This window comes from Cloeon dipterum, chromosome 3, assembly GCF_949628265.1.
Source record: "Cloeon dipterum chromosome 3, ieCloDipt1.1, whole genome shotgun sequence".
In the NCBI taxonomy this organism is placed as follows: Eukaryota; Metazoa; Arthropoda; class Insecta; order Ephemeroptera; family Baetidae; genus Cloeon; species Cloeon dipterum.
In genome coordinates, this window is record NC_088788.1 from 11,457,001 (window position 1) to 11,469,503 (window position 12,503).

At 42.6% G+C, this 12,503-nt stretch overlaps 1 protein-coding gene across 4 annotated transcripts in view; it reads right to left on the bottom strand.

The window, feature by feature from the left end:
- Positions 1-12,503, bottom strand: part of LOC135940599 (dnaJ homolog subfamily B member 6-like) — a 28,250-nt gene that overhangs the window by 11,247 nt on the left and 4,500 nt on the right. For 3 of the 4 annotated variants that reach the window (XM_065485550.1, XM_065485556.1, XM_065485551.1), the window contains exon 2: positions 8,437-8,512. The gene's annotated coding sequence lies outside the window, so the exon portion shown is untranslated. Of the gene's footprint in view, positions 1-7,375; positions 7,518-8,436; positions 8,513-12,503 lie in introns of those variants that run through there. The other variant, XM_065485552.1, reaches the window with a different exon arrangement.

Below are 12,503 nucleotides of genomic sequence, written 5' to 3' on the forward strand. Positions count from 1 at the left end.
TTAAACAACACACGCGGGTTTTAAGTATCTGCTGTGTGTCGTGTCTGCTCTGCGCTGCGCTGCGGCTTTTATCTTTCGCTGTCATGCTCTCTACCCGGCTTTTGTTTTTGCCCGTTTCATTCCGTCTAATTGAAGCGCCCACCGCTGTTGTGCGGGGCTATTCCTTCATCGTGTTTTACCAAAGGGCGTGATGGAGTGACCAGGGTTATGTGTGTGTTGCGGATCTCGCGCGCCGTCGTTTGTGCGGCGGCTGCCTTTTTATATTTATATTGTTCCTGCAAGGTCGACCACTCGTGGAAAGCGCATTGGAAACACACTCGGTCGGCTTAAAAGTGCTGCCATTTTAAGTTTATCAGAGTACAGTCGCTCGCTCTGCAGACGGTCGCCGCCGAGGGACTTTTAGTCTGCACAGAAACGTGATGTTTTCTCAATGTAGAAATGATTAAAAAAATAAAAACTGTCTCCGCATATTTTATTCCAGCTCTCTTCAAGGTGAAAATCGTTTATTAAAGCACACAGGGCTTTCTTGACAAATGAGAAATCAAAACTTTCTTTTTAACTAAAACGATTTGTAATTAAATATGATTTAAACCTTATGGTGACACAGACCAATGAATTAAGGGGTTTCGGTTCAAATCTACGGATCCGAATCAGGTTTTTAGTAGGGCATAGAAGAAAATTAATTAAGCATTTCAAGCACGACATAATTTCGATATCAATCAAGACAACTTGTCTATTTTACGCTCAGATGCTCGCCAAGATCGTTCAATTTCCAGCAACAGGAACTAGTCCGCTGCGAGTGAGAAAGAAAGATGGAATAGACGCTCCATCTTGGCAAGCAACCATAAGAAGAAAATGTGAACCCGTGACGGTGCAAGGTCAAGAATGATGTCGTGCATGCGTGTTGCATTTAATTTAAGCCCCGTTCGTTCACAAATAATGTCGACCCCGCCGGGTCGATGTCGACCCGACCAACGGGGACTTTTTTCACTGACGAGTTTCCCCTTGGAGTCGTATATAAATAGATAATGCACACAGAACGGAGAATGGATAATAGAAAGCTACAAGCGGTGCATCTCTGTGGGATGCATTATGACACACGTGGCTAGGGAAGTGGAGCAAGGGGCATAGTCAGTTTGCTCAACAAATTTACCTTTCGTGTGGTTGAATAGATTATTTGGAGCCAACACTACTTCAGACTTATTTCCGTTTGAAAACCCCACTCTTTTGTTCAACGTTTCAAATCAGGATTTTTTTTATCCTGGAAGTCATAATCTATACAGGAAAACTAAAATTGAAAAACGCTCTCCTTGCGGTTTTACAAGATGGATTTTATCGAAACCAATTTTTTACTTGATTTAAGGAGACTAAGTTCGAAATAAAGACATTGGTTTTGCCCAGAAAAAGTTGTTAGAAACCAGTGGCAATTTTGTGTGGAAATTGGAAGTCAGCTCTTTTCATCCACTTCATTTTTAGTCTGTTTTGGGAAAAGCCAGCATACCTCTTACAATACTTAAACTAAGCTAGTGGCGAAAAATGGATGATTTTTGTTGGAATATATAACCTTTAGCGTTCTATTTCCTCTCTCAGAGGATGTCAGCAGCTTAATTTATGCAAATCCAATCAAGAACAATGTCTATTCCAACTCCAATGCACATTCGTATTGATTTTCACTCTATACTTTCATACTGCTATATGCAAATTTTCTTATTTGAAAGTCCGCCACCTTTGGCCTGGATTGCGAAATGAATATCGAAAGCACTTACGGGTGTCCAGCCAGTAAAATCGACCAACGCCGCCTGTTCCTCCGCAATAATTCTCTGCGTGCGAGAAATTCGGTACCTTCCTGCTGATGCCAATCTTCGGGCCCTTTCAATGCAAATGGCAAGCGTGCGAATTCGGAAAATCGTCCCCCTGCTTCCGAGAGACAGCTTGTGAGAGACTGACTGTGAGGCCTTCACCCCAACCAGCAGCTTTTTTCCAGTCTCGCGGTTTTAGAACGGTTTGGCGGCATGTGTGAGTCACAAAATGCAGCACTCTCGGACTGTGGGTGTCGCGGGTGGGACGCGGTACACGACACGAAACAGCAGGCCCACCACATGGTGGGCTGCATCTCGCGTGGGCCTGTCGTTTACTCCAAAAGTGCAATACCGCCGGAGCAGCTGGATCCGGCGTTGAAAGCAAAATTGTCCGCTTCGGAGAAAGGACTTTGCAACGAACAGACAATTGTGTAATTTGTTTTCAAGAAGTGTCTCACACGCCCGCAGAAATGCCGGTCCTAATGATGACCTTTTACAGTTCTGTAGCATGTTCCCAGAATCAACCGTTTGGGAATGATGAAATTAATCGGTAGGGAAAATTATGTTTGTCCGCGAAAACACCGTTTTTCGAGCAGCTTGCGTGCGTGTGTGGAGGCACCTGAACTCGGCATTGGCCGCGCGCGGAAGGTCGATCTTTCCTCGCAGCTCGACGTGCGTTATACGATCAAAATAATTTCGCCGCTCGATCTGGACCATAAATCTGGATTAGTGGCAATAAAATCGACTGCAAAGTAGGCGATTTGTGCGTAATTAAAGTGCGGCTCGCTCGGGTTCCGTCTCCGACTGAGAGCGGAGATTATTCAGATTGGGAGCTTTCGTCAGCGCTGGTCACTGAAACAATTTTTCAATTGGAGATGCACTCGACGTCGACGCAGGGACGCAGCTGGTGCCCATGCCCACCGAAGCTCTGATTTTATCACCAGCGACGGGTTCGAGGATGACCTCACAGCTTCTTGTTTGTTTTCTCGGCTACAACGGCGGCGACTGCGTCTGTTCGTGGTTTAATTAGACTCAACTCTGGCAGTGGAGAACACTTTCAAGCGTGGCGTTTTCATTATTAGCCAATGTGATGAATAATGTGCGTGGGTACAGCACCATTAGATGCGCGCTAATCCAAGGCCTGGTCTCAAGTGCACGCGACTTAAGACCGATTTGGACTGCGGCGACGAGGTCGAGTGCAGTTTTGCGAGGTTTGTGTCGTCAAAAGGACGAAAACGCGTGCGGCCGTCATAAAGTTGGTTTTACGGCTCCGCGGCTACACACGGGCCGGCGATTAATCTCACTCACTTGTCGCGTGTGCCGTTAAATGGGTCCCTATCAGAAGTCGGGAAGTGCAAGCAAGTTTAGTGTATTACAAGAGTTGAAAAAGTGGCGGCTCAAAAGGACCTCTCAATACATACAGAAATCCATCTATTCCGAGCGCGCAGCTATCTTTAGCTTCAACAAAGGGTGCTTCGCAGCTCTCACCGCCTACGGGTTGAGCCACCCGAAAGCAAAACTAAATTGGTCGTCCAAGAAAATGAGCCACTTGATCGACGGAGGCCCAACTCTTCTTCTAATTGCAACATTAACAACAGACAACAGCACTCGTCGCTGCGGTTCCTCAGCCTCATTTACGTTCGGGACCAACCGCTACTGGTGGTTATGTTTTCAAATAAAAAAATTACGGATTAACAAAGAAGCTGCTTGTTTAATAAAAAAATACACCGTTTTTTACTAACATGAATTTAAAATGACTATTTAAGGCGATGCAGATTTTGTTTAAAAATCCAAGTTCAATAACTTCGTCTAAATTAAGTTTTAAAAATACCTCAAGTTGGCAAGACGAGTTGCGCTCTGCGTGCCAAGTGCTCGTCGCAAACAGCTGCACAAAGTTTTAGCAAAGGAACGGTCAAATCAAAAGTGTCCGCTCTTAATTGCTAGCTGTCCCATCAGTGCGGTCAACGTAACGTACAAAAAAATAAAGACAGATAGTCGGCCACGAAAGGAAGTCACCACGATAATTTTGGCCGAGGAAAGCGGTCTTTGTGGGGAATCGTCTTTCTCGCCGTGCATTACTGCGAGGAGCGTTATCAACAGCGGCCGAATGGGGCCACGACAGAGGTGCACACATAAATATTTAACGTTTGCCTTTTTCCACATCGTGTCGAGAGTGAACATGCATGTTCGATAGTAAAAAAGAAAAGACCCGGTGCCGTACGGGTCAGTCACGACGGAAGGAGCGCAAAAGCCGCGAAACAAAAGGACTCTTATTTTCGTACAGTCCAGAAACACGGTTTGAAAAGCAGGCGCCGGGGCAGGTTTTCGTGTGTGTGCCTAACCCATTTAGCCGGGGCACTGAAATAGATTTTTGTCACTCGCTGGTCTCATTGCTGGCCACAGTGTTCACCGCGCACGCAATGGCGTAGAAACAACAAACGCTTTTGCTCGACTTGCTTGATCGCAGAAACAGAGCTGAGATTGAGCGGGGGCACGGCCATCAATATGACTGTGATGTTTGTTTTGGTTCCGATGTACTCTGACCTACTCTAGAGATGCGTTTGATGAAAAGTGCTGCCTCTTTCTAATCATTTGAGCAGATGGTCTCGTCCGGCCAGCAGTTTCCCTGGGAACGGCGGAGCGCAATTAAATTTTCTACTAATCCTCTCCGGATTTCAGCAAAACGGCGGCGCTTTTACTTTGTTTTTTGTCGGCTCATAAACCGAGAGCCACTTGCGAGTCGCGGAAAAGAAGAAACACGGCAGCGGCAATTTCGCGTGTTGATGTTGTTGCGTAAAACAGCTGCCGAGTCAATAAAACAGAAAGCCGGCCGGCCGGCCTGCCGCGGTCGTGTGTATCATTGACATTGCTCCATTGCAGCCGGACGATTTTAGGGTTGCTATACTGGAGTGCGACCGGCTCTAAATTTAGTCCACGCTAACTCGCACCGCGCCAAATTATGCTATTTCTGCACGCCAGAAGTGTGTATACCAGATTTTCTCCGCTTGAGAAGAAAAAGAACACGTGCCTTGGAAAGGTCTGCGAAAGAACAAGTGGGAAGATTTCTCTGATGCCGAGCATCCGATTCCGGAGACGAGGCTGGATATAAATCCGACGATCCATCATCTCGCGAGCGTGGACACAAAACGATTCTGGCAAGGCGAAAAATGGGTGGCAATTTATTTTCCTTTTTGGCGGTCCGTCCTGCGTAATTATACAGCAAATACTGCGGAAAACGACACTGTGGAGGCAGTGGATAAATGAGACGAAATGAAGGCAGCACAAAGGTTGCTTTGGTGTTCAATCACCATCCTCCAAGCCAATTTAACGTCGGCCATAATAACACACGCCTGATGATATAATCGAGATAGCATTGCTATGAAAATCTAATTATAAATTGTGAGTAAGTATAATTAATTGATATAACTGAACAGCCAAGTTGTTACTTAACTATTCCATAGCAATACATTAATTAACTTTTAATTTCCTCGAACTGCTAACCTATATGTTTATGAATGATAATTAATTTAGCATTGAGCTTAAGATTTAAATTTTACAACCACACTTCATACACTTTCCTCGCCAATAGCTAGGGGCACGACAAGTGCTCATGCCAATAAACGACGCGGAATTCGCGTGTTCAGATCAGCAGCCCTTGACTTAATTTGCCAGAAGACACGAAAGTAAACATTAGCACGGTGAGAGACAATGCAGAGTCTGCTAAGTTTCATGGGCGCTATGTCGTGTGCAAATTTTCGCAGCGGCTGCAAATAAATATTTAGCGCATCATCGCTCTAATGCTTTGTTTACTTTAGGAAGCAAGACACTAGCTTTTTCTCTCCTCCTTATTTGTAAACACACAGAGAGACCAGCGCGAGACTTCCATTCAATCCCAGGAAAGAAACGACCACTTTCGGAACTGCTTCGTGTTTTATTCGTTGCGGACGTACAAGTCAAGTCGTAAGCACAATCGAGCCTAATGAGGTATTGTGTGTCTGTTGCCGTTGCCGCTCATCTCGTTCGCGAGCATTTCACGAAAATTACAAAAAAGAGATTGCGCCTACTTCAAGTGCGCATTATGCTAATTATTTCTCGAGCAAGTCGATTCCCGTGACCTGGAATCAAGAAATCTTGAAAGAAAGCAGCTCTTTTGACTTTTGTCACCAGACTGCTCAGTCAGTGATCATTGTGGGCGCTGCATTAATTAATATCCGAAGCTCACTCAGTGATATCTTGCAGACACTTTCAAAGTAAAAATTTGGGTCATCGTCCAGCAGCCTTGCTTGACAATCAAACACTGGCTTAATTAATTAATTGCACCTGTTATCTCAAGCGACTCAGCGTGAGGGTCGGGATAACAGTTTTGCCCGCATTTCAAGAACAATTCTGCTGAGGTAAAATTTAAGGCGCCAAATAGCAGGAACTATAGTCTTATTTCCATGTTTTTAATTTCATGCCATCTAAAAGAAATAAAACCTGATGGAAATAATATTGTTATCTCTAGTTAAAAACATTTCGACAGGCAGTAAATTTAACACTGAAAATTACTCTAACTTGATCAGTGGGCGATAACAGTGCACTCGAAGCAGTTTCAATCGATTTGGTTACGACAAGACCATAATAATATTACTTAACTGAATAAAATGCTCTTGGTGGCGAATGACAAGCACGATTTTCAATTTAGGTCTTACGTAAATGTGCAAGACAGATTTCACTTGGGGCAATTTGCAGCGTCAATGCAAAAAACTCGAGCGCAGAATAAATAGACAGCACTGCATGCTTCGCTGGTTTATATTACAAGCTTTGTACTGTGCATAGCAAATCAGAAAGTGCGATTCGCCATATTAACTCGAGCATGCAACTTAGTAATTTCGACCGCAATTAACCGATGTTAATTACACACGCTTTTTTCTCTGCTCAAAGTGTATCTGTCGCGTGCTGCTGGAGTTTGATACAAGAGCACAGCGCAGCTTTCCCTTCGCAGCCACGAAAATAAATTAAAAAGATACCACGGAGATTAGCTTTTTGTATTTTGTTATTCTTCCCTGGAGCGCGCGTAAACTGCATTTGAGCTGCGGATGATGGCAACTCGGAATTATTTGTTAGATCGAGATAGTGGTGAAAACTCTCACTGTGGTTTAACAATAAAATTGAATCTCAAAGAATCCGAGCTGTGTTGAGATGCCATAAAAGGACGATGGTTTCAGAGTGTTGTAGGTTTTCCGAGGGTGACGCAATTAATGCACAAGTCCAACTTATCGCACTTCAAACCAGTCTTAATGCGTAAGACTTTTTTAATGGAATACATGTATCGACCCACCCGATGGCAGTTTACTTCGTCTTCGTATCAAAATGATGAGTCGAACAAGCGACGGACTGCTTATCTTTCGATAAATAAACGCACTCTCGCGTTAGATAAGGCAGTCAGTTGCGCGATTTATAACCAAGTAGTGCTCCTGTGTGCTCGAGCACAAATATTTAAAAGCCGTGTGTCGCAGTCACAGTCGCATAACAATTAAATAATCGAATAAAACTTGACAAGCTAAGAATTGGAAATGCTGAGAAGTGCTTCTTACCTGTCGATCGAAAGGGCTGAACTAATTGCACGTTACTCCATATGAAAATAATTGGGAGGCGAGGTGTAATGTGAAGTGCAAATACGAGTCGATTTCGTCGGCGAGCTACACCCAGGGCCGAGAGAGTACGACTGAAGCAGCAAGGCCTGAAATAACGCCGCCGCCGTTGCTTTCGGCAGGGGAGGGGACAAGCAAAGTTGGAGAGAAACGGGCGGGCACCGAAATGCTCCGAAACTCAACGCAAGGCAAATTGATAAACCACAATGGAAAAAGCTGGCCTCACGCGAGATATTGTAATCTTTTGTTCTCCATTAATTTTTTTCATTGCTCCTAGTAGAGTGATCTAAGTTTTTATAACAAGTCAATTCATTCGTTATCAAATGTACGTCAAGATGATTCTGACGAAGTAAGATTTAGTCTAATAACTTTATATAAGTGGTATTTATAAATTGTGAACGCCTCATTTTCAAAATTCCGAAACGGGTCAAAACAATTTTGAAGCTTCTGCGGGCGTTTTTTCCGCTGCTGTTTTAGGTAGCTCAATCTGCGCGTGAGGTCGTCGGCGCGCAAGAAGTTCCTTGCCGTTAATGTTTGCCTAGCAAATTAGACTCGATTTGGAAAGTTGCTGACCACGGGGGCAAGCAATTTCCACCAAAATGAGAGGCTTTGCATTCATTAATTCGAGAAGAGCTGTCAGAACCTTGGCTGCGACCAAATAAATCTCGAATTCTCAACTTTCCCGCGGGTGACACTGAGCAAAGAAGTACTTGAGCTGTGAGCCTTGTAATTAATTACCGCGGCGGTGTGCGCACTTTACATAATAAATAAGAAATGTAACGAGTTGGGTAAAGTGTGCAATTTGAAGGGACGAACTGTGGAGGTTTACCGCCAACCCACGTGAGAGGAGGTGAACAAGCCCATTCATTTCGCTCAACTTGGTTAGATCAACATCATAACATAACGACCGTTTTGAGCCTACACTTTTCGCACCACGAGCAGAATGTCACCATGGAAGAAAGCCCATTTCGTAAATAATATAAACCATAAAATTTACTGCTCACCTTTCAGATAAAGCGGCGAAGTGGGTTGGCTGCTTATGCAATTAGCAGATCATATGGTAAGACGTGTGCACTTGACCTGCAACAGAGAGAAAAACGCACATCGTTAGTATATTTGAAAGGAGAAAAACAATGGGCGCATTTTTGCGGTTTGGTTTCGTCTGACCGAAAAACCGCAACTGTACTCAAACTAAAACACAGGCTAACGAACGGTCTCCCCAGAAAAAAGATGAATTTGTAAAGAATATTAAAGAATCCACAGACTTCCGTTTCATCATTAATCATAGAGGTGTTCTCTTTTCCCTGTTAACGAGAGTGAAAAATTCGTAGACCTTTCATCACCCAACCGTAGATAATTCATATGACTCATTTCGAATCGGAACCTCCAGCAGCTGAAAGCTGAAAGCAAACAGTTCAAAGAGTGGTGCAACTGAACGATGTGTTAATTACTCAGACTTGCACTTGATAAGTGAAGATTATCAACTACAAAGAAGCCAAAGCCGTGAGAAAGGCAGGAAGCAATTTGTTAAATTAAAGGTTTTAAAGACGAGTTTATAGATTTAAATCGTGGTGGTTGGTAGCTGAAACCTTTTCTCACGGACAACTCTCATCGTCAAGAAAAACCAGTCCAGAACAGCAAAAAATTATATTGTTTTCAGGTCCAAAAGCCACGACAAAAGCAGACCGCCAAAACAAAACTTTCCCATTAATCTAATTCTCCGCGCACAGTATGTCGGTCAGGAAAAAAGCTAGTAGAAACACGATAGGACTTTGTTGATGAGTCACGTTGCATAGTAGCGAGCAGCTGTTTCCGCAAGAGTAACTGTTTAACGGGTAATTATAACCGCCAAGCATAAATTTCCATTTCTATGTAGTTCGAAAGATATTGAAAATTTTTGCACTCACTCGCGAAAGTAGACCAGAAATTAACAAAGAGGAGGTAAATAAAATCGGCGGTCAACTTTCCAAGCTTGCATTAGGCTAATTAAATCAAACCATATTGCGGTTCTGTTGAAAGAGAAAAGTTCTGAGAAACAATAGGGAAATACATAAATCACCAACTGACACATCGCCTAATTACAGGTGTATCACAATAAAAAATCTAATGTCAAGGCAGGCCGTTAAACCTTTGTACGCGCTAGCACAATTAAACGCTCTGCTTCTGATGAGTAATGAAAAATGTGAATAAAACGGCAGTTTGCGCCTCCGCATGAAATTTCGCATGCCTCTCACTTTGCTGTTTGCAATTACGAATCTCGTCGGTGGCTCTTTCATTGCTCACTGACGGATTGTAAGTGGAAACCCAATCGGCGTCAGTGCACCATAGTTGCATTTCCTCGTGGGTGATGCGAAGTAAGCGAACACGAAACGTGCACTCGCTGCAATCGCCTCTGCAGCTCGCATTATAAGATTGATTGCCTTCTTCACTTACACTGCGGTACAATACGTGACGCTGACATTTCAGGTGGGAGGTCATCAATCGCGCGTTGACTCAAATTAAAAACGAGCAAAAAGTGAGTATGTACAGACACGTTGAAAGAAATAATTAATATGACGTCATTAAGTGTCATCATCGGCAGCAATTCAGCGAAAAACGTCTCACCAACCAAATAAGTCAGCATTTTTTGACAACGATAATAGAAAGAAGCGATTAGGATGTAAGTCTGTCCCAGAAAGTCTACCGCCAATCGCTGTTGGATTTTAAAAAGTGCGAAAATTGCACGTTGGTAAAACACGACAATAACGGAATTCGGCGTGTTGTTCCTGCAGCGAGAAATAGTCGCGTCCGCTTTTGAAGTCGCATTATTTTTATTTTGATGTCGGCCGAAAAAAGGAGAAGAAGGTCACGCCGGGTCACCAGAAAAAGGACGCCGAGGCCTCAATTACGGCTAATTTCGGCAACAAAACAAAAACACGTCGGCCGCTCCCACACCGGAATCACAATAATTGCTTTATTGCGCACGAGAAGAGCGGTAGAAAAAGAAAAGGGAATTAGACGACGCAGAGCGTTATTTGCGTTGGGGCGATTTGCTTGGTTTTGTATGCAAACCGCAAAGCTGGCTCACCCCAGAATGTACAAAGTGAAACAGCGCGGGACACACCACGCCTCGTTTGAATCGATCACATCACAAACCGCGGAAAGAATGAGTTGTAGAGCTGACCTCCATCGCGGTCTAATAAATACAACAAAGACTGCGTTGTTTCTATTATAGAAACCTCAACTTTGATTTGAATTTTTAAAGGAAACGTAAAATTTATTAAATAATCAAATAATTTTAATCTTTAAGACACATGAATGTGTTTGTCATGACTAGATAACATGCTTCAATTTTAAATATAAATAAGAGGGCTCAAAACACAAGTCAAAAATCGGGTTCTATAATTTTTTAAATAATTAATTTCATTTTCAAAATTCAAGTTTTAATTTCAATGGAAGAAAATAAATTTCACGGCACTTTTCGCCATTAAAATCCGCTTGATGCAGTCAGCAGCATGTAAGAAGGTAAACGAAATTTATATTTTCTCCTACTAGAATTTTTTCGTGAGCAGTTTTTCACTCTTTGAAAATAGCTCACATTACAGGGGATGGAAATGGCCGAAACATCTGCCATACAGTATGAAAGCGTGTGATATTATTTTTCTTATGTAGTAAAATAATTTTTGTTAATAAATTTTTGTGTTGCACAATTCAAGCGGAGGCTTTAAATGGTTTTCTTGTATAGGGTGTGTATGTGAGGGGTGGGACGTGTGAAATCGGGGTGCCATGATAATATCTCAAATTACCTATGTTCCAACGCCTGAGCGTTACGCAACCAAGTCGGCCACATGTCACAAATAAATGGTGATTTAATTTAAGTCCCACAAAGATTACTTATTATATCGCGATGACTACGGTCTGTTTTATCGGTTTTCCGCTAGCGTTGTAGCCTTTTTTCATCTGTAAATATTGACCTGTACATTATATATGTATTTTTGACTTAGATGAAAATAAACAAGTATAATAATATATTGGAGCACGGAATCAGAAGCATTCGAACCAGTAGGACAAAAGGATAACAAGTGCACCAAAAAATTGGATAGCGTAGATTCATAAAATTCCTCAATTTCTTGAATTAACTTGTAGACTGTAGACCCAAGTAAAAGATTCTGATTCTTGTTTAATGAAAAACAGTCTCATCGTTTAAATATTTTCTTTCAAAATAAAACGGTTTAAGTAAGCTGATTCTTTCTTGGATAATTTTAAGGACAATGTTGGCACATTATATTTTAGACATTACTTTTTAGGACAATTTACGACACCCGGTGAAATCGTGCGAAATCATGGTCATCCAAGGGTGGTGATCCGTCCAGAGAGGGCGAAAAAAGATAGCTGGCTGTCAAGGCCAAGGAAACTTCCTCGCTTGGTCGGAAGATTTACGTTTATCTTAACTGCGACCTTGGCAGCACAGACCTATTTTATGTGATCATCTATTGGGTTTTATCACATTCAGTGCGATTTTATGAATGGAAGGTAAAGAAGTAGACGTTGGCTTTGGCGATTGCTTTGTTTAAGGTTAAGCAAAGAGAAGAATGTGTCATTATGTATATAGGCACTGCAAATTAGAACGTAACTCAATATCTTCTTTATGCAAGACCAGCTGATGGTAAATTTTTACAAGGATAAATTGTTACCGTCACTTTCTGCTAATATGTCATTAATAAAAATTTGTGAATCATTAACTCTGACTAAACTACAGCTATTCCCATTACAATATTTTTTGATGACTTGGTTTTCGCATGTCTATTGTCGATAGTGCAAATAAACTTCCCCATAACGGGTTTAAAATTTCTCCAGAATGATGAGACACGCTTGACGCTCGACAACTCGTGCTGAATATCGAATTTCCAATTTAAATTAGCAATTTACGGTGCGATGCCGAGGGGCGAATTCAAATAGCGCGATCTCGTATACAGCTCGGGCCGTAAAAGGCGAGCAAAATTGAATTGCGCCTTATTTGTTCCTGGAACGAGCGTCAGCCGGGTCACTCGCTGGCGTACAGTTCTTTACTTATTCTTGTTGACACGCACAG